This window comes from Eptatretus burgeri, chromosome 3 (genome assembly GCF_056783735.1).
Source record: "Eptatretus burgeri isolate ZD-2024b chromosome 3, Ebu_testis_v1, whole genome shotgun sequence".
Lineage (NCBI taxonomy): Eukaryota > Metazoa > Chordata > Myxini > Myxiniformes > Myxinidae > Eptatretus > Eptatretus burgeri.
Genome location: NC_140963.1, coordinates 99,502,872 through 99,526,976, shown reverse-complemented (window position 1 = coordinate 99,526,976; position 24,105 = coordinate 99,502,872). Strand labels below are relative to the sequence as shown.

General features: G+C 41.6%; 1 long non-coding RNA gene across 2 annotated transcripts in view; it reads right to left on the bottom strand.

The window, feature by feature from the left end:
* Nucleotides 1-19,911: 19,911 nt before the first annotated feature.
* Nucleotides 19,912-24,105, bottom strand: part of LOC147030527 (uncharacterized) — a 66,338-nt gene continuing 62,144 nt past the window's right edge. For both annotated transcript variants that reach the window (XR_015055794.1, XR_015055793.1), the window contains one exon: nucleotides 19,912-21,042. This is a non-coding gene — a long non-coding RNA (uncharacterized LOC147030527). The remainder of the gene's footprint in view (nucleotides 21,043-24,105) is intronic.

The window sequence follows — 24,105 nt, the reverse complement described above, 5'->3', positions numbered from 1 at the left end:
ATAAAACTAAAATAACAACGTAAAAAAAGAAAAAATCTATTTGGCCATTTGAAGGAGAAATATCATCTCAATATATACTTCACCCGTTTTTTTCTGGATATTATGCGGTTGTAATTACATTAGGTTTTATCATGAGGGTATATTTGAATTAAGCAAAGAAGAAATGTTAAATCAATATGTTAAATTCCTCTTGGACTCGACACATTGTGACTGGAATGCTCAGCTCGTCTACATCACTGTAATAATGATGGCAATTAAAGTATGAAATTTGAAGGGCTTAGAAAAATAAAATAATTAACTTGAGTGTTTGTGTGTGAGGATAATATACATACATGCATACATACATACAAACATACATACATACTTGCCTTTTGCGAGAAACGGCAAAAATTTTGTGAACCTCAAGGTACTTGGTAAAATGTCCCTTATTTGCGTTTGTCCACAACACACATAAGCAAATGCACATGCAAACACATATTACAAAGCCAGGGACTTAATGAAATGACAATATATGTATGTGTATATATGTATATACATATATATATATATATATATATATATATATATATATATATATATATATATGTAGATACAATGGGTTATTAGACATGACAAATAATACAGTCGGGAAGCAAGATATGCTCCATTTGGAGGCTCCTGCACAGGGCCGGATTTAGACATGTGGTGGCCCCTGGGCAGCCTTCAGTAGTGGAGGCCCACCCTACCTTAGAATACTAAAAAGGTGACAAGACATATTTACAGTCATCCATAAAGTATATTTTTCAAGAACAAAGAATCTGAACTTCTATATAAAATAGAGAATGAGATAAGATGAATATCTCATATCTGTTCCACAAACTACCAACTACCATTCAGGCACTCATAAATACATTTCTCCTTACAATTTTTTTTTCATGAAATATGTGGAGGCCCCTTGGTTGTGGAGCCCCCTGGGCACCTGCCCAGCTTGCCCATGCCTAAATCCAGCCCTGCTCCTGCACAATGACCTTTCTCTTTGATTTGATGTTTCCAAAAGAACTTTGGCTTGAAATTTTGCATTGCCATGCAAGCAGGGGGCACTGTATCGAGAAGCACACATTTCAAACCAGGACGATAAGCTGGCTTTCCCATTTCCATTGCATTTGTTGTAGATAAACGTCTCACGGTATCTTTGGAAAAGAGTACTGTACATAGTTCTTTGGTGTCATATCTTAGCTAAATTTCCTATTTGGAGGTTGCTGTGTAATTCACAATACCTAAATAGGTGAGTCCACTGCAGGTGTGAATATGGAACAAGTATGATTGTAGAGCAGGTTCCTGAATTTTATTTTCAAAATGGATGCAGCTCCGCAAAGTTCTTTTTTTTTTCCGAAAAAAAACACCTGTTGCATGCCAAATTCTCAATTTCCCTCATTCTCCCCACCAAATCTTCTCTCTCATCTCATTCCCATACATCTATCCCATTGTATTGAATTACATTTCGTCATCTGGATTTAAAGTCTCATAAGACATGAAAACGTTGATTCCCATTGGACAAAAGGACGTCACAATTACAAGCTCCCACACTTAGTTGAACGATCATGTAACTCAGGACGGAATCACACAAACCATTGGCTGTCTTGGAGGTGGTGAAGGGAAGAATCAAAAGCGCTTTCCTTCCGATCCCCGGGTGTGAAAGATAGATCATTAGTGTTGCCCTCCGGCCTCACACACGTCCCTCTCCCCCGTTCCCAAACCCACCCCCCTGAATTGCTCGCTTGCCGGGTGTCTTTTTATCCATCATTATAATTTCACACTCTTAGAACCCTTCCTTCATTTCCATGTAATCCAAAGCTGGATTAAAGCGGTTTTTTTTCTGCTCGACTTACACACTCCAAACAAAAATGGTACTTCTAACATGTTTTTATAAATGCAACGAATATTAATTCTTGACAGAAGCTTTGTGACAGCCGGGTGCGATACAACCTCTGTGCTTTCGGCTCATGAAGGAGCTAGGAGAACTGCATTTGTGCATCTCTACATGACAACTAGGCATCTGCACAGATGCAGTGAATAGTAAATAAGTGAATGAGACAAGAATTAAGGGAAACTGCATTGGTCCTGCCAAAACTTACATTTTTTTTCCATGGTATCCAAGCTATGCATTAACAGCGAGACCTGATTGCTGCGTCTGCAGGCCATTCAGGTAATCCATCCCACCATGCAGATTTATGTAAGCAGGCCTGTAACGTAGTACCACCATGACACTTTTGTGTATGTCATGTCTCACACATCGGAATATCATTCCCCGAGCTCATGCGTCACATCAGAGGCGATTTTATTGATGGCGCTTCTTGCGAGTTGATCTTCTGAAGCGACGTTGATAATTCGGAGGGAAATGGAGTTTGAATGATTTTGCTCAATCTTTCCCTTGATTAGATACTTATTACCTCCAATTGAGTTGGCCTGTTAGCATTCCTATTTGAACCCGATGGCTCATGATGGGGTGTACCCAGGTTCAAACCATATATCCTATATGTGTTTGTTCTTTGTCTCCTGTAATGTCCATGTAATTCATGTAAAAGTACACAGTCTACTAATTTATTTATTCTGCATATAATTTGTGTACAACTTACTCCATAAGTGTTAGATTACATGCATTACATGTTGCATATAATCTATGACACATTAGCTGCTGGAGATTAGAGGGAGCTTACAGAAGCCCGTGGGAGAAAGGGAAGGGATCAGGTAGCAGAGTAATGTAAGCAGACATGGTCTCATCCTTTGTCCCATTTTTCATGTGGCCTGAGCTAGCTTGGAAGCATCCAGGCCCTTGTGGGTTGGGAGTATATCAATTATCAATGGACCAAGCCTTCGCATGTGCAGTTGTGGTGCACCCATTTTCCACTACAGACATTGGGTTCTGGTCAGCCTGAGCCATGGAGACTTGACAGAAGTTTTTCTGTTGGGGAATATCATAATCATTTTTGACCAATGGGTATAAAAGCATCTGTATATGTGGGAATATTACGTGCCCAGACCAGGAATCAAACCCAGGTCCTTTGGTGAACCATACCAGTGCTCTGCCATCTGAGTTATCTGGGTGATTCACTGGCTGAGCATGAAACTCTCCCACATATAGAGATGCCACTCTCTTCCCCCGACTGCTTCCAGGACACTCACTGCCACCCATAGGAGCAGCGAGGGTCTGTCCATGAGAGGGTTTCCCCCAAGGACCTAAGTTCGATTTCCAGTTTGGGTATGTAATTTTCACACATTTGGTTTGGCAACATATACATTTGTTTGTTTTCTGTTCATTTACAACTGTATGAAAGTATCATTATTTTTTAAAAACAAGCATTTAAAAATTAACCTTCTGATAATTTTTTTTTACATGTTAATGTTAAAAAATGATGTTTTTCCCCTTCAAACAAAATATTACACAGTACTCTTTTTACAAATGTCAAAATGCCAGGCACTAGTGCCATGTGATAAATTTATGTTCGCAGGTCTCTACTGTTTTTGTAGGTCGTCTCTTCCCAAAAAACACCTACCCAGGCAAATTCTAAATATATTGGGGCGATTAAAAGCTGATGTGGGCTTTTTAAAATTTATTGTAGAACATATAAAAATAACGTTTCAATGTTGACATTTTGGGCAATGGTATTGTCTACCCTGAGCAAGTTATACAGGAAGTAGTATCAACACTGATCAAAGCATTCTGTGTAAAATTAGATGGCATAACCAACAGTCATACTGCTGTGAAACAGACGTGTATCATTAAGTTCCTTATGAAGGAGAACATAATCCTGCTGAAATTCACAGGAAAAAATTGGATGATTCATGTCTTTCATGTAGTTATATGTATAAATTGTGCAGCTCGAGTTAAAAAAAGAAATTGTCAGTGAATCGGTGTGTGATCTTGACCATACTCATATGAAACCAACTGCTCCTACTCAAGCAAACATTAAAACATGTTGAACATCTATTTTTTGAGAATCACCTGCACAGATTACTATACGTGAAACTGCCGAAGAATTGGAAGTCAATGTTGGAAGTGTGGAAACAACCACTCATTCTCACTTGAAACTCCATGAGGTTAGTGGAAGGTGGGAACCAAAGGACCTCATATTTAACAAAAAAGCAATTGATACGGCCATAACAACAGAGCTCGTGAAATGCTACCAGACGGAGGAAGATGACGTCTTGAAGATTTTGACATGTGAGTAGGCCGACATGCATTTCATGCCAGAGTCAAAGTGAGCCAGCAAGGAATGGAACCATTCTTGGATCACACCACCAAAAACATTTGAGGTTAAACCATCATCTGTAAAATGAATGGCAGTGGAAACAAGTGTTTTGGGATCTTTAACTGGCTTTATTACCTTTTGATTTTTTTTTGGGTGGGGGGGGGGGGATAAAAAGTACACAGAGCATTGAACTTCCCTTGGGAGGTGATGGATGGGCTGGGCACAGGCGAAATAAAAAATTAAGGGTTGTAAAAGCTGAAAAATGAGGTCTTTGATGCATTGCAGAATTGTTGTCATTGTGACATGCTTATAAGCAAAGTATTGTTGTTACATTTGGTTGAAAATGAGTTTTCTTATTAATTATGGGATATTGTTTGTTGTAATGCATGTTGTTGACTGACTGTCTGAACACAACTTTGAGGTTGTGGGTCCATTGATGTTGAGTCATCTACTGATGTGGACCTGCGACCGGGGTTGTGGATCTGCTGTTTGCAGAAGTTCTGGACTGAAAGGATCGAAACCTCCATGAAAAACGGCGCCTAGCTGATGATCCAGGCAGTTTGGAAATCAATCAATTGCTTGTAAGTTAAGGTTATAACTTCAAATAAAATAGCTTTTTGTAAGTGCGTGTGTGTGTGTGTGTGTGTGTGTGTGTGTGTGTGTGTGTGTGTGTGTGTGTGTGTGTATTTTTATGTCTGGCTTCATTTTGGGACTACGGTGCAGTTATTGGTCTTTGTTTTGATACACATCAGATTGAACCTTTTTTTTTTTCTTTTGAAAAAGAAAAAAAACCAGCACATTTCAGAGATAATTCCTTTGGAGTAAATAATACAATTTTGTGGAAATCAAATGTAGCACTATATTCTCTCATTGATTGTAATTTCCACCTAAACCAGTTATCGAAAGCCCAACCGGTGCCCAAAGTATCGACTTCATTTTCATTTTCAGATTATATTCGGAGGAAAACATTTCATGAAGTTATCTCATTTCAACTTTGGAACATATCCAGGTTTCTGTATCATATCTTTCCTCCAAGGACCTTTTAAGGAGTTCACCAAATATTGGACAGTTTCCAAATGCAGCTCATTTGTCATGATATCGCCAGCTATGTTTTTCAGTTTCTCTGGAAAGTTTTTCTTTCTCACTCCAGTTGCACAGGCTCACTGGCATAATGTCGATTTTCTTAAGATGCCAAGTAATCTTAATTTCATTTTTAGGTCCAAGTACATAATTGCCACTTTATTTATTTATTTCCGAATTATTTCGACAAATGTGATTGGGTACTGCTACTTTGATTAGCACTGTCTTCCTTTTTCTGAGTAAAATAACTGGTTGCAACGACTTTACGATGTTCATGCTTAATGGAATTATCAGATCATATCTACAAATGAAGTCATCCCGTTCAATTATTTTTTCATGGTTGTGTTTCCGTGACTTCTCAGGGACTGGGATATGGAAGCTTTTTTTAATGATATGACAATGTATAACTCTACACATTCTGTTCTATGCCTTTGTATATACACGTATGCACACTCTTTGCACATTTTGCCACCAAATATAAGGTGACTGGTGCTTTGTTATGACTTCCGAGAAGCAGCACTTGTCCGTTTGATTCACTCATGTCAATTTCATAAAGCCATTTGTGTGGTGTCCTCGATATTGTGCATTGATTATTACTCTTTCTCTATTCTCATTCAGCCACTCTCTTTTTAGCTAGTGAGACTTGTTCATGACATGAGCCTTCAAATGTCTTGTATTAAATCACACGGATTCTCCAGAAATAATTGACTACAGGTAGTCTTTATGATATTTCATAATGGAGAAGCAACTTGGGCAAAGCAGGCAGAGCCATGATGTCGGCAAGAGAGATGTTTGTGCGGATAGTGCTCATTATGACTTCTGATACTTTTATTCCAATAATGGGAATTGATACCTGATTCTTAATATCTATTTTATTCAGCAATATATAGAGTGCATCATGTATGTGGTCCAACAAACATGGTATAACATAGAACAATCATAGTGCCCACTCACAATGTAATTACAAAACCAGAAAAAGAGCAATCAGAGATTGCAGACCCTCACCAGGACTTCTTTGAGTGGTGTATTTTTTTTGTAGGTTTGAGGGTAAATCCAATACGGCTGCCAAACCATGCATCCGATCGAGTTGAAATTTAAAACATGTATTACCTATCTCTACTAGATCAAAAATTTGAAGTTTCACATCAATTGATGAAGCGGTTCTGGAGAAAACATTATTTAATATTTTGTTCAATCCAATATGGCTGCCAAACCATGTGACCTATCAATTATTCCTTAACACACTTGTACAACCATGGCATGGGGAACACTTGTGTGAAGTTTCCCCTCAATTTGTTCAGCCATTCTGGAGAAGATTTTATAGGTTTTGGGGTAAATCCAATATGGCTGCCAAACCATGTAACCAATGACATGAACGAAAGAAAAAACCGTGAACGAAAGAAAAAACCGTGAACGAAAGAGGTACGAGAGAGAAGCCAGCAAGAAGCAGGTGTAGGCATGCAAAAGAGGAGAAGGAAGCGCGCGTGTGGGTGTCTGGCCAGCGCGAGACGGTTCGTCCTGCCCAGAGCTTCGGCAAGCGAGCGTATGGACTGGCGTTCAAAGCTGCCCCGCGAGAGGCTGTACAACAAAGCTGGGTGCTGGCGACAGACGTAACACGCACGCACGCATTTCAGAACGTTTTTGCTTCACGGGTGACTATCTGGTGAGCAAGATGATTTTCTCCCCCCCCCCCCAAATGATCTGGGTACCCTTGTCTGTGTTTAGCTGCAAGTCAACCCCCGTTAAGCTTCTGCTCTTTGTCAGTTTTCTGGGATTTTGATTGATTTTACTTTGCAATTCTTCAGTTACCTCAGCAAATAAAAAGTTCTTTTTGTTTATGTATTTTATTATTAATAAATTATTTGTCGATTTCCAACCTGTCCGTGTTTGTCCTTTCCTTCATTGGTCTAGCATTGTTCGAACAGAGATAGACTGGGAGGTAATTACCACAGATTTGACCAAAACATCGTCGGCAAGCACTTGTGGTTAAAACGCTCGACCGCCCGAATTAAAATCTAATCAGATAATATTGGTGCTTTGCCGAGGGCACGCTCCTCGCTCAGGTCACCACGTGACCTCTAATTAAACGGAATAATTAGATGGCGGACACTGGAACTCGTGGTTGACTGGGTGGCGTTCGTGGTTCTAAAACAACCCAACGTACCATAACGTTAATTGTGAGCGGTGGCCCCAGGTCCGGCTCTACCGAGGACAACCGGGGATTAATCCCCTTGAGTGACAAGCTGGTGTCCCGGTATCCGGCACAGTAACAACTGGTGTCGGGAGTGGGAGATTTTTCGATCCCCTTGATCAATAAATTGGTGTCAGGTCATTTACCTGTGGTGCACTTCACGCACCTCAAAATTCAGAGCGGTTAGACCAAATTTTAGTTAAATTTAATTGGGACGAATAATGGCAGAACAACACGGGTAGGTCCCGGTGGGCCATGTAGATGATGTAAATACGGATACGGAATTGACCCAGGACCCGCTTGAAGTCACAATGGAGGGTGAAGAGGAAGCAATGGGAAAGATGGAAAATAACCCCCACCCTCGGTCTCTGGAAAATGCGGCGCCGATAGCGCAGAACGCCGGGTTATCGCCACCAGTGCTGCCCGAGATTGAGATGATGTTGTTCATGAGGCAATTAATGGCACAAATGAAAATGTCGAGCGAGGTGATGAGCAGAAAAATGGACGAAAACAACAGAAAAATTGACATGATAGGCGATTAAATAAAAAGGGAGATGGGTGAAGCGATGGGCAGAGAAATGGCAGCGGTACAAGAGGTAAGGGAGTGTAGGATCAGTGTCCGGGAAGAGATGAGGGAGAGCGAGGCCAGACTGATGGAAGAGATTGGGAACATAACAGAGGAGGAAGGACTGACGATAAGATAGAATGAATTGAAAGAACAAATGGAGAAGAACAGAGGGGCGAAAAGGGAATTAAGAGCCATCGGGAAGGAAACAAGAGAGATGATGGCAATTAAAAACGAATGTAAAATGGCACACGAGAAAGTAACGAAGAGAGTAGAGGAGGTGACAGACGATGGGAACAAAGGAACGGGAAATGGAAACACAAATAGAAACAACGAAGGTGACGTTAGAGGGGGAAATACAAGGGGCGCATTGGGAATTTATGAAGGTAAAAGAGGAGGTGGATGAGGTAAATTTCGAGATTATTGATATTAAAGCAAAACTGGTAGAAACAGGTAGTGGAGTAAAGGAAGAGATTATTGAATGCATGGACATGTTATATTTGCAGCGTGACAGAGTGCTCGAAGAACGGGAGGAGGTGAGTATAACGAAGGTGAGTCATGGTGAGACCGGGCACATGCATGATGCGATTGGGTGTGTGTCGAGTTGGGGGGAACAAAGGACCCGGGGTTTTTTGGAGTGCCCAAAGTGCCGGAGTATGTGCGGAGTGCATGTGATATTGTTACGAATTTGGGAGCTTACTGCACACAACAGCCAGAGTCCTTATAGCTCAGTTATATCGGTAAGTGTGTGTTTCTAGTTAGGGTCCCACCCCTACTCTAATGGGAATTAAATGTACGTGCACTGCGGAGTTATTTTGATAGATAGGATTTTTACATTTTACATCACCTCCAACAACAACAACAACACTCTGCTCTCGGCATTCTCCGCGCACTCGCTGGCATGCGGGCATGTCTGGAATTCCATGCCCCAGGCGGTGTGCGTTGAGGTGTGGAATTCGCACCATATATGGTCACAAAGCATTTTGCTTCAGCTGCATGCCGAATAAGGGTATGCGTCGTTTTCTGCCTAATGGGCGACGAGCAGACCAGAGTCGGGGCGGTCCTTGGCAAGAAGGCGGAGCCGCGTCACGCCGTCCACCCAATAGGAGCAGGCCACGGGAGCGGACGGGCCGCAAAAAGAAAAGCGACAAAGAAGAAGAAGCAATGAATGATTGCGTCCAGTCTGCTCGAGTGCGCGTCCAGTCTGCTCGAGTGCGCGTCCAGTCTGCTCGAGTGCGCGTCCAGTCTGCTCGAGTGCGCGTCCAGTCTGCTCGAGTGCTAGTCTCTGTCCGGGCCTGCGGCTGACTACATCGCGCGGATCCGAGGTGTCTCGTCTGGCGCATTGCTGCGGGCGGTCGACCATCTCCACTCGGGAGATCATCTCGTGTCGCCTGCCCGCGAGCCGGAGGAGCATGCCAACGCCTGACACTACCCTCCGTACCTGGTGCTTGGAGCAGCCTCATGATGCGGGTTCGAGTCCCATTACCCCAAGATTGTCGAGAACCGCACAAGGTGGACAGATCCAAGCTAGCTTCTCTTCCCTCAGCCTGTCTTCCCTCCGAGCTGACGAGGTCCATCTCTTTCTGGGCAATTGTGTGTGTGTGTGTGTGTGTGTGTGTGTGTGTGTGTGTGTGTGTGTGTGTGTGTGTGTGTGTGTGTGTGTGTGTGTGTGTGTCCGTCCTTGGGCCCCGTCTCTAAGTAACAACTGTGTAAGTGCTTTCTTTGCTCATTGTACATTGCATTTCTTATAGTCGTGATAACTCTGCTCTTTGTGTGCTTCCCCTCCCCGATTATTGAAAAATAAATCCCCCTATTGTTGAATGTACCAGCTCGTTTCTGTGCTTCTTTCATTGGCTTAGCGTGTTGGGAAATTGGGAAATGGTAAATTGTGTATTTGGACCGACGGGTCTTGGTAACCATCCGCTCGGGTGACGCATGGTTCGAGCACGGTAACGGCTCGTTCCGCTCGAGGCCTGCCGAGGGTGTGGTTCCCCGGTAGTTGGACTGCGTGGGTATTTAGGTATATTGAAGTTTGGCAATTAACACTATCCCACGTGGACGAATTATTGGCGATTCACGGTCCTGAAAGGGACCCATGCCTTTTCGGAGTTCTCCGAGAAGCACGATCTACATTCCGGGTGTTCGGTGGAGCCGACTCTACTGCTCCACCTAGTGGTCGTGCTCGCCACCGAGACCCGGCCCCACAACAATATAACATGGATGAGTGCACACAAAAGAGTGTGACATGGATCGACCCGGACGGGAGTAGTGGTTCGTGGAGCGGAGCGGAGGGGCGAACCTTCTCAGCGGGACAGACTTGGATTGCAAACCATACCGGCCCTGCGAAAGACGCTTGCACGGCATGTTCGGGAGTGTGTGCGGTCCATGCCTCGCAGACTGCCCAAACATGGACAGTGGCGTGATGTGTTAATGGTTTCAGAGGGGCTGGCGTGAAAACGCTCCGTGACAGATAAATCACTGGAACACGGATGGCGAAACAGAACGGATTTGGCTGCAAATTGTTTTCCACAGGGACCAGGTGTGCAATAGGCACGGTACCCACGGCATGAGCAATGGGCGTGGTGAGCACAGCTTGGTTCCCCGTGGGAAAACCCCAATCCCCAGTGGCAAGAATTCAAACACAAATTGGCTTGCAACAGACATATGACTGAGCATCTCTGTGGATGCAGAGGTCTCATTATCATCAGAGACATTGACAGTAACCCCCATGTGTGGAGTGCAGTTGTGAAACAGCCCCACACACCCAGGGCAAAGGAGCACTAGCCTTAGGGGGATGGCATTGTTAGGCCCACATGGGGATGCCAGCGATGGTAGCCTCTATGTGGGTACCGAAGCAGCGAACATGAGAAGGGCTAGGATAAATTTAGGGACCAAGAGCGACAATAGGGACTGTTTAGGTAGAGACATGAACATGCAGTGGGGACAGAGCTTAGCAATAGAGTTAAATGGGAGCGTGTGTAGTGTAAGGGAAGACGAGGGTGCACGAGATAGTGAGGGGAAATTAGTTAGGTGATGCTGTGTCGGTGAGTGGAAATGTGTTTGTGTGTGATAAATGTATTATGAGTGTGAGGGCAGGGCAATGGCCGGAATGAGTGAGTAATAGAATGCAATGAGTGTGAGGGCAGGGCAATGGCCGGAATGAGTGTGAGTAATAGAATGCAATGAGTGTGAGGGCAGGGCAATGGCCGGAATGAGTGAGTAATAGAATGCAATGAGTGTGAGGGCAGGGCAATGGCTGGAATGAGTGAGTAATAGAATGCAATGAGTGTGAGGGCAGGGCAATGGCCGGAATGAGTGAGTAATAGAATGCAATGAGTGTGAGGGCAGGGCAATGGCCGGAATGAGTGAGTAATAGAATGCAATGAGTGTGAGGGCAGGGCAATGGCTGGAATGAGTGAGTAATAGAATGCAATGAGTGTGAGGGCAGGGCAATGGCTGGAATGAGTGAGTAATAGAATGCAATGAGTGTGAGGGAAGGGCAATGGCTGGAATGAGTGAGTAATAGAATGCAATGAGTGTGAGGGAAGGGCAATGGCTGGAATGAGTGAGTAATAGAATGCAATGAGTGTGAGGGCAGGGCAATGGCTGGAATGAGTGAGTAATAGAATGCAATGAGTGTGAGGGCAGGGCAATGGCCGGAATGAGTGTGAGTAATAGAATGCATGGTGTGAAGGATTGAATGGGGGGAGTGGATCCCACCCAAGGAAACCCGGGGATTCATTTAAAGTTAGGTTGGGGGATTAGGTAAATTTACACATGGATGTCGTTATGTGGTTGGTGCTGATTGTGGAAAGTTTTTAGAAACATTTTTCGTGTGTAGGGTGCAGGCGATAATGGACCGGCTGGGGGTGTGGCTTGTGAGTGTAGTGTTCAGATGAAGCAGGCACCCAGGGCGCTGGGGGCTCGTCGGCCAGGCGAGGCCGTAGGTAGGTCCAGGGGGCCATTAGTGTATTCATGGACGCAGGTACCCGAGGAGAGGGGCCTGGCATGCCAGTGTAGTGTTCAATGGGACCGGGTGCCTGAGCAGCGTGACCCGGGGTGCCAAAATGCCAAGTGGGCATCGTGAGGGGGGGTGCAAGTGAGGGCACCCCCCATGTTAGGGTGAGGAGCAGGCAAGCTCGGAGGCAGCTCCAGCGTCCCGGGGGTGCTCATGTGAGCATGCAGGTGGGCAGACCTGCTTGTGGAGTCACACTACCCAGACGCGAAATTGTGCGATGGCACAGAAAGAAAATTTGGTGGGCAAGGCCCAGAATTGTAAGAGTACCAACACGTAGGCGATGGGAATTTGGGTTTTTAGGACCCCATAGTTTAACAAAGGCCTCTTGGCAGGGTATAAGCCCAGGGAAAGTTTAAAAGTACAACAATATTAGCGTAGTTAGGATTGATGAAGACCCCTTCGCACCATCCATTGTCGGGATGATCGCCGGGTGCTGGACTTGCCCTCCTGTCGGACTCGAGAACGAGACTTGTCACGATGTAGGTGTGAGATTGCATATAGTTCGGCTCTTCCTTCCCATGGAACCTTGGGGGGATTGGGTACGAATTTGGCAATGGGGATAGTGGGATATAGGAAAGAGACGTAGCGACGAATTGTAAAAAGAGGGGGGGCTAGGGTAGTGTATATGGGAAAGATGGATGGGTGCGGACAAGTGGGGCCCACCTTGAGCTCTCTCTCCCGGCACCACCGGCACTGCCCCAGGTATGTGCACACCAGGGACCGGCTGACCATGTTGGTCGGAACTGGTGTTTGGCATTACCTGGATTACCTTTTTTTTATACGCCATATATATATATATATATATATATATATATATATATATATATATATATATATATATATATATATATATATATATATATATATATATATATATATATATATATATATATATATATATATATATATATATATATATATATATATATATATATATATTAAAAGCCTGGTGTTGGTGCAGTGGTTAGGGCAGCGGCTTGGGATCCAAGAGGTCCTGAGTTCAAGCCCCGTTGGGTCACTGAATTAATACACCAGGGGGTTGACTCAGCCTGTCATCCTTCCGAGGTCGGCGAAATGAGTACCAGTATACTGGGCCGGTGTATACCCCGGTTAAAATAGGTGTACCATATCCCTGTGTCGTAAGAGGCGACCAGGGTTGCGTCAGGAAGGGCATCCGGCATAAAACATGTGCCAAATCACTAGGCGAATCATACGGATGATCCGCTGTGGCGACCCTGAACGGGAGCAGCCGAAAGAAGAAGATATATATATATATATATATATATATATATATATATATATATATATATATATATATATATATATATATATATATATATATATATATTTTGGGGCGTATTATGTGATACCGGTCGTCCGTCCGTCTGTCTGTCTGTCTGTCTGTCCGTTCCTGTCCGCACTCTAACTCCCAAAGTTTTCAACTTTTACGGTTCATATTTGGTACATCGGTATAGACTGTGGAGACGGTGTGTCGCAACATACGTTCGTCATCTAAAGTGGTTGCCATGGCAGCCAGGATGCTGTTTTCCATGTAGTAGCACAATTCTGTATAAACCTTCTCGTTCTTCATAAATTGACGTGTTTGAATATATAATTGTGTGTGTGTGTGTCACAGAGACTTTTTCGGGCTTATATTGTGCTCACTTGCGCTCTTGTTCTTTTTTTGCTGTTGCTGTTTGCCTTTCTCTTTCACTTTGTCTCGCCACTGCCCCAGGACCATCACCTGTTCTGCATCAAGGCGTCGCTCACCTTGCTGGATCATTTGTTCTGCATCGGGGCGTCGCTCGCCTCGCTTCACCGTTTGCTCCTTGACCTGTGTTCCACCCACACTTGTTCTATGGACTGCTACTTGCTGCAACCTCATGCCAGGTGACACCGTTCCAGTTATCATGGTGGTTTTGTTTGTTTTATTTTGTTGAACTGCATTTACTGTAGCAGCATGCCACCACACTTATGGACGCTGCTTTTCTTGCAGCCCCTTTGTACCAGCTGATACCAGTTTCCTACCAGCTTCCTACCAGCTCATTCCAGCTTTATACCAGCTCATACCAGCTTCCTTCCGGCTCATGCAAGTTTGCTTCACTTGTTTTGCCACGTATCACCATGGACATGAACTGCACGAACACAGCTCTGTGGAGGAAGTGGCTGTTCATGTTGCTGCTTCTTGACCATTTTTGTTTGGAAGGCCACAACGTTTATGGCCTGTTTGCCGGTCACTGGCCTGCCGGTTTATTTTGCGAGGTGTGCTGGTGAAGAGCATGAAGGTGGCAAGAATCGGCAAGTGTTCTTCCCCCACCCCCCCCCCCTCTCCACAATTTTTCTTCAGGTCCTGGGTCAGAAATTGTACATATAGCTGTATAGTTGTGTCAATTATTAAAGCCCACCAGTTATGTGTTGTTGTTTAAAAAATTCCGGCAATTTTGATGTAGCATACGGTTGGCTGTGTGAGTGAATTAGGTAGTTCCCAACGCATCAGGTGGGACATATCTAGTTGAAATTGTCACACACACACTGAAGGGTAGAGTTAAAATGTACCAGTTTGGGGGTAACATCACCTGCATGTCACATGGTAGTGCTAATTGCAATGTTGTAATATATATATATATATATATATATATATATATATATATATATATATATATATATATATATATATATATATATATATATATATATATATATATATATATGTCTCGGTATATATATATATGTCTCGGTATATATATATATGTCTCGGTATATATATATATGTCTCGGTATATATATATATGTATAAAAATTTTTTTAACCGATGTCGCCAGCTGTTGGACGACTCGGGACAAGTCTGGGATAGGGGAAGGGGTGGTGTTGCAGATTTTAGAATCCGGTCTGATGAATGCATCCACACATCCAGATCCTCAGATGGTTATTTCCTTAAATGCATGTTCAGATTATCCCCATCCCCATGTCAAATGGGATCTTAAATGTGATGCGTTGAGAAGGGTAAAGGATAGATCCCCTCTCTTATGGGAAGCTTTTTATTTACGACAGACACGTTCACACACATTTCTTTCACGAGCTCTGAAGCCTGCCTTTTTTGGGAGCGCATGGGTCATCATGGTAACCGTGCCGCGGTGGGGTGAGGTGAGCTTGGGGCAGACGGAACCGCACAGAGAGGACCCGCCCTCGTTTTTCCTCAGCAACATTCCTTCACGAGCTCCGATGCCCGCCTTTTTTGAGAGCACACGGGTCGTCATGGTAACCATGCCCCAGTGGGGTGGGGTGAGCTTAGGGCGGACGGCACCCCATAGAGATGCCCCGAAGATATAAAAAGACGTTCTGTGAGGAAAGACGTTCGGGGAGAGGAAAAGGCGAAAGAGGGACGTTCGGAAGCGAGAGAGACGTTCTGTCAGGTGATATGTTTTGAGAGTGGAGAAAAAGCGAAAGCGATACGTTCTGAAGAATAAAAAGATACGTTCTGAGATAATAAAAAAAGCATGAATGAAAGAGGTATGAGACAGAAGCGAGCAAGAAGCGGGTGCAGGCGCACAAAAGAGAAGGAAGCACGCGTGTGGGTGTCTGGCCAGCACCAACAGCGAGACGGTTCGTCCTGCCCAGAGCTTCAGCAAGCGAGTGTGTGGACTGCCATTCAAGGCTGCCCCGCGAGAGGCTGTACAACAAAGCTGGGTGCTGGCGACGGACATAACACGCACACACGCACGCATTTCAGAACGTTTTTGCTTCACGGACGACTATCTGGTGAGCGAGATGATTTTCCCCACCTCCCCTCCCCTTCAATGATCCGTTGGGTACCCTTCTCTGTGTTTAGCTGTATGTAAGTCAACCCCCGTTAAGCTTCTGCTCTTTGTCTCTTTCCTGGCATTTTGATTGATTTTGCATTGAAATTCTTTATTTACCTCGGCAAATAAAAAGTTCTTTTTATTTATTTATTTTATTATTAATAAATTATTTGTCGATTTCCAACCTGTCCGTGTTTGTCCTTTCCTTCATTGGTCTAGCATTGTTTGAACCGAGATAGACTGGGAGGTAATTACCACAGATTTGACCAAAAAATCGTCAGCACGCACCAGCGATTAAAACGTTCGGCCGCCCTAATTAAAATCTAATCAGATAATATTGGTGCTTTGCCGAGGGCGCGTTCCCTGCTCAGGTAACCATGTGACCTCGAGTTAAATGGAATAATTAGATGGCGGACACTGGAACTCATGGTTGACTGGGTGGCATTCGTGGTTTTAAAACAACCCACCATACCATAACGTTAATTGTGAGCGATGGCCCCAGGTCCGGCCTACCGAGGACAACCGGGATTAATCCCCTTGAGTGACAAGCTGGTGTCTCGGTATCCGGCACCGTAACAATATATACATATATATATATATATATATATATATACACATGTGTACATATATATACATATATATATATATACTTATATACATATACATATATATATACATATATATATATATATATATATATATATATATATATATATATATATATATATATATATATATATATATATATATATATATATACACACACACTAGGTGAATGCACCCGGCGCTGCCCGGATTCTTTTTGAATGAATTTAATCTTCTATATACATATGTCTGACACGAGCACAGTATCAGTTCCCTATTGGGCCATGGCAGTCATAGACTAAGGGGGTTGGTGAGGTGGAAACACACCCCCTTCCCCCCCCCCCCGGCCGAGGGGCCTTGCCACATAGTCTATAACCTTCCCGGGGCCCATCCCGACATTTTTTGTTTCAGTGGTTAGCTCGAATCTTTCACCTTTCAAGAGATTAGCGCGTGCAGACAAACAAACAAACAGACAAACAAAAACATAAAATCATATGTTAGATATATTGTATATGGCGTTGGCACCATGTCAATCGGCTGAACTTGAAAAATTAACGTTACGAAATCAAGTGATGACGTCATAATTCGGAAACCGGAAGTCAGAAGTACAATTCTTTTACATCGGGACACTCCCGGGTACATGTTCTGTCAGCATGTGAAGTTTGGTGAGGATCAGTCCAGTACTTTTCGCATGCATAGGTCACAGAGAAACACACACACACAGACAGACACACTTTCAACTTTATATATATATATATGTATATGTATATATATATATATATATATATATATATATATATATATATATATATATATATATATATATATATATATATATATATATATATATATATATATATATATATATATATATATATATATATATATATTAGGGTGGTCCACAAGCAACAAAAAAATTAAAATTAATTCAGATGTTGTCTCCACAAGCCTTAATTTATTCCACTATGATTCAATAACATGCATAAAAAAATTTAAGTTGATCGGAGGTGATTTCGAGGTCACTCCACATGACGACTTTTAGTTTCATGAGTTGGTTAAATTAGGGTATGATCAGGTATGATTACAATTACTTCTGGATGTCCGAGGTGGAAATGGAGTGCATTTTCGAACTCTATGGGGTCGATTTACTCTAAGAAATGACTGCACCGACATTGAATTCACTACCATTTCGAAAATATGACCAAAAACAAGATTTATCATTACTGGAGTTGAGTAACTAATCCTACTAATTTCGATATTTTCCAATCTATAATTAATTTGTTGTCCATCTAAACATTTCTTAGAGTAAATCGACCCCACTGAGTTCGAAAATGCAGTCCTTTTTCACCGAGAAAGTACAGAAGTACACGTAATCGTACCTGACCATACCCTAATTTTTCAAACAATGGAATTACAAACTATTAGAATATTTCGTCTCATTTACCAAATACCAATATCATCTCCGCCTCTATTGCTGTCTCCACTCCTGCCTGAACTTATTTCTAGCCGGCCCAACATCCAGTGTTTTAGATTCAATGATTCATGAAAAAAATGTTACTTCTTTATTTAGTTATTAGAATATTAAATTTGGGTATGGTGAGATGCGAATCTGTACACGTCTGAACTTCCTAGGTGAAAATGGACTGCATTTTTGAACTCAGTGGGGTCGATTTACTCTCAAAAATGTTTAGACGGACCACAAATTAATTATAGATTAGAAAATATCGAAATGAGTAGGATTAGTTACTCAACTCCAATAATGATAAATCTTGTTTCAGGTCATATTTTTGAAATGGTAGTGAATTCAATGTCGGTGCAGTCATTTCTTTGAGTAAATCGACCCCATAGAGTTTGAAAATGCACTCCATTTCCACCTCTGACATCCAGAAGTACCCGTAATCGTACCTGACCATACCCTAATTTATTCAAGTCATGAGACTAAAAGTTGACATATGGAGCGACCTCTAAATCACCTCCGATCAAGCTAAAAAAATTATGCGCGTTATTGGATCATATTAGAATAATTTTAAGCTTGTGGAGCAACATTCTATTTTTTTCGACTTTTTTGGACCACCCAATATATATATATACTCAATATTTGGAGTATATATATATATACTCTCCCCATTTTCATCATTTCATGTGAAGCATGTGGCTACTGTGCTGCATCATTGCTGGAGACACTGCTGTGGCGTTGATGCAATGCCTCCCCCCAGCACTCCCACTGCCCCCCTCCCCACACCCGAAGATTAGTGGAAGAATTTGTAACTTGTTCACTCACCTTCTCTTTACAAAGTACACCATGGAATTTTTAAAGTCCACCAACTATTGCTGGCAGTCGGGACTTCCAGTTTCACAACAATTTGAGGGACAGCACACACACACTAATGAAATACCCTCTCTGCCTGTGAAACACCAGGATGACAGATTATAACCCAGGCGAGACACCTTAGAGATGAGTGTGCCAACATCTAAGCTTTCCTGCCAGCCCGTAGGTGTTTCATATTGTCGTTAAAGATGTCACAAGTCAGCCAACATCACCTTGGAAGCATGGAAGTGATCCAACATCACCACATCACATAAAAAAAGTGTAAAAGCTGATCCTCTTAACTACAGACCTATTAGCTTACTTCCAATCATAAGAGTAGTCAGACTTTGGGGCTTCATATATATATACATTCTTTCTTCAAGTGCACTGCAAAAATTTACATGTAAGTGAATGGAGGAAAAGGGAAAAAATTACAGAATAACACCAAAATCCTCCCAATTTCCTCTCTTTTTCCTTCCTTTTCTTCCCAAAGTTTCCCAAAATCTTCCTCCATTTTTTCAGGGGTTCTGAGGCACTTGCAAAAATTTCCATGCTTGACACCAAATCTCATCATAGTTCCAACAAATATTTGCTTACTCATTACCGTCGAGTGTTACCAGTGAAAAAAAGGTGGCGGTATCCCATTAAAACCCCCCAACCCTAATTTTATTTTTTGCATATATATATATATATATATATATATATATATATATATATATATATATATATATATATATATATATATATATATACATGTCGAACATAAATTCCATTCACCCTTTGTGTTGTTCCTGCACATGGGTCTGTTCAAGGCGATCTATGTTGTCAAAGACAAACCCAGTGGGAATGCTGCGATGGATATGCGCAGGTAGCACAATAGCATAACTAAGTTAGTGATGACAGCTTATAAAGTACAAAAGCTGTGCCCATCTCTGACGTTTGGAAATATGATATTCCATGACCCAGATAGTTCAGAATTTGTATAAGTTCAACATTTCCAGGAAGAGACTTAATTGCAAATGACAGCAGTATATGTTTTGGGGGTTTGTGTTTACCACCACTCACATTGTAGATAAAGTCTTGGCCAACGGAATCGATGCATTTAGAAACTTTATCAGGTGTCACATTAGAATCCTCAACATTTCCAGTTAATAAGTACTTGAGGAATAGCTTAACAGAGGAAGGAAAGCACACAGCATCAATGTTCAGTTGTGATAGTTGTGGTCGCCATGAGAGGTCTTCCTTTTAAGCTTTTAATGTCAGTTCTTAACTGTATATCTGCTTGTTTGAAAGTTTTGTGAGCATCTGAAGCACTCTATCTCAAAGTTTTTATTTCTTTCTCCAACTGCTGGCTTTTTATAGCAATCTGTGTAAGTACCAATGCACTGTTGGGAAGCAGCAAGAGTTTTCCTTTTTCATTTGCAAAGATCTGATTGGACAATCCAAATTCTCCTTCCAACTTACAGCGCACATGTTTATTTGTTTAATCGAGCACATTTGTCACACCCATTTCTTTAATTTCTAGAATAAACTTTGTTGTTAACTCAACAAGTTACAACTATTGACTTGTCAATGACGTCTTATCTTATGTAATCAAATAGCTTTTGGTAAGCATCATTCTCTCTTGTCTGCATACTGTGTTGCTTTATTGTTTCCTGTATCATCATCACGATCTTGTACAGCATAGTTTTTATCGCATGTGGCATGATCGTGGGCTTCAACAGCAACTAATTCCTGGTTGCACATCACTAGGATAGTACTGTCTTGTTTTTCAGTTGCTCTCCTTTGAACAGTTTTGGCTAAACTTAGCTCTTGGCTCCTTATTAATGTTTCTCTTGGTGTTCCATCCTTGTATTTATTCACTTTATTGCAAAAATTTAAAACATAAATTCTTTTTTTTCTCCAAATGTGTATGAAGTAGATGGTACCTGCAGAAGTGACTCTCGATGAAGTATCTGATTTACAGTCGATCAGAACAAAAGCCAAAACTGATACAAGGACTCCTTGTGTGTAAGTGAACTACATTTTTTATGATAATATATCTCTGGTATTTCGTCGTTTTTCACTGTTTTTAAGAGTTTTAAAATCGCACAATGCTCTTGTTTTTGCAGCTTCGAATAATGTTTTTCATGAACTCAGACTCTGAGGTGACATCAGATTTGTATCATCATCAGTGCAGCGAATAATTCAGTCAATGGTCTTGCCTCCAAACAGACCAGCCTCCAGACATTTTTCATCTTGACTTATTGCCATGGTCGGTTATAATCTGAAAATATAAAACAATTTATGCAATAGGGGTAGTGGTAGTAAAATAGCATTATCTGAGAGGTAAACAAAATTATTTCTGTCTTTTTACCTTAACAAAACCACGAAATAATAACATATAATACCATTCCTTTCACACCGTGAAGGTGCATAGGGCTGCCGAGGCAGTTTCATTTGCAAGGAGTACAGTCCTGAATGAGTCGCCACTCAAATGCAGTTTACCCCAAATGGTTATTACCCCAGTGCATTGGTACTCATTTTGCCAACCTCAGAAGGATGACAGGCTGAGTCAACCCCACCTGGTGTTAATTCATTGGCTGACATGGGCTTGAACTCAGGCCCAAGCCAGTCTCCTTAACTACTAAGCCAACACCAGTCTTTCTAATGTGTAAATAAGACTGTTTTTGCATGAATGAGGTTCCTCGTGTAAAATGTGTTGTTTTGCTTAGTCCAAGTAAAAATACACACCATGTGATGAAAAACACGCGTTTCTGCATTGAAATTGGGATTTGGAACTAAATACGAGGTCATTGTGTGAAAAAACGCTTTTATTGGGCAAATATGCCAACATCAGGCTCAACTACGAAATAATACATTTATTTTATGTCTGTTTTCAATGAATAGCAATCAGTGATATTGTAGAAAAATAGAAAATTAAAAAATGCGCATTAAAAAAATGAGTATTTTTTTCATAAAAATATATATTTTTTAAAAGTACTGTAGTTGGATTTTTTTTTTGTTTTACATTTTCATAAGTTCAATAATACTCCTCTGCATTGCTTTGTTAAGTTTTATGCAGTTTGTCCAAAAGAGTTAAACGAATTAGCTCACTTTGTCACTTTTAAAGATGTTTTTTATAAGGTCCTGGTACATCCTTCAATTAATCTTTTTATATATTTTTTAAAATTTTAAATTTTTAAATTTTTTTTAAGAAATCTGCACATTTCAGATGCCCATCATGTGAAAATGTAAACTTGGTTATAATACTATTTGAAAAAATAGCATATGGATGATTTCCGCTAAGTGGTACCGGTAACCTATATTGGCCAATGGACTATACAGCAAGAACAGAGTATGAAAAGACAGGATGTTTGAGAACTGGAAAAGGGGTCAGATCGGAATGCATTCTCTCCCCTTACTTGTTGAACCTGTGTAGGTAGTGAGTATATCATGAGGAAATCAAACTTGGATGACATAGAGGCTGAAGTCAGGATTGGAGGAAGATTTATCAGCAATCTAAGGTATGCTGATGATACCCCACTGATGGCAGAAAGTAAAGAGGACTTGGTGAAACTGCTGCAGACAGCGAAGAAGGAAAGTGAAAAGGCTATTCTTTATTTAAACCTCAAAAATATGAAAACCTTGTCAACTGAGAAGAATGATATGTTCATATTGTGAGATAATCATGTGGAAATAGTGGAAAGTTTCATTCATCTTCCTGGGTTCTTAGATTGAAGGGAATGGATAAAAAAAATTAATGGACAGTTAGCATTGGGGAGAATAGCAATATCATGATTGGCAAAGATCTGAAAAGACAAAAATGTGGAAATACAAACCAAGAGGAGGCTGGTGAACACTCTGGTATTCCTGATTGCAATGTATGGATGTGAGTCAAGGACAGTGAAGAAGAAAGGAAGAAGATTGAGAGTTTTGATTTGTAGTGTTGGGGACGAATGTTAAGAATTCCATGAACTGAAGGACAACAAAAAAAAAATCCGTTTTTGAGGAAATTAGACCACGTCATGTACATTAGAAGTGCTGATGCTGAAACAGAAACTGTCATACTTTGGACACATCATACGTGCAGAAAATGAAAGTCTGGAGAAATCAACCATGCTGGGTGTAGTTGAGAGAAGAAGAGGAAGATCGGCAGACTTTGTAAGTGCTGGATGGATGTCGAGTTAAAGGCTGCAACCTAGCTGTCTCTGCCAGAGCTTCGGGAAGCAGTGCAGGTTAGGGACGTTTGGAGAAATCTGATCATGAATGTCACCAAAAGTCAGACATGACATGATGGAACGAGATAACTCGATCGTGGTAATTTCGGCATTTGAATGAAAACCATGTGTTGTAAGTGAAACAGGTTCCTTCTGAATGGGAATTTAAAAAAATTTTTAATCAACATTATTTTCAAGAAACAGGAAAACATATTTTACCTGTCAGATACTTACCCCTAACCCCACACCCCACTACCCCCACCACCCCATTTTCCCTGATAATCCCAAATTGTGGAGAGTACACCCCACAATTTGAAAACCTATGGAATAATCTATGACACTGCAGTGCTGTGCATTTAGTAATGGACTTCAGAGTGAAGTGATGGATCCATGTTTTAGCACATGTCACAATATTGTTCAAAAAGTTGTCACCCTTCTTCTGCAACATTACCAGCATTGCATTACAATAGCCACATGAACTGCCTTTTTTGGAAACCACTTTGTTCCTTATTTGTTGAATTTCAAGTGAAAATGAGTGCTCTTGTTTCCTACTTACAAAAATGATACATACAGCAGCTATCCTGCAATATTACGCACACGCATCTGGTGATCACTACGTAACACCTGTACAACGCAGATTTGTGGGAGTTGCATCATTTGGTTTCACAAGATTGGGTGTTCATTTTGCATTTCTCAAACAATTTCTGCGTGAAAGAAGCACATCACCAAGCAGTATATTTCAGCTTGTTTGACATTTTTCTTCACCAGAAACTTCATTGCACAACATTGTTTCTTAGCACATGATGTACTACATGCTGCCATGTTTGAAATTCCCAGAATGCTTTGTGCAGCTTTGACCTCGATTCACACAAGAGTCCCATGATGTTGTTACTGTCAACTCTCAAACTTTTTGTGATCTATCATTCATGTAAAGTTGGCTCAAACAAGCAGTGCATGTTCATCTTCAATAAACCCTTGTACATTTCTTCTGTGCATTGTTAAATTGCATCACATCCTTCTGGTGCAGTAACCTCTTGTAACAATTTGATAAATCTTAGTGTTTGTGGGACCACAAAATCAATAATAATGGCAACAATGAATAAACATTCCATGACCATGTTACTACAGTG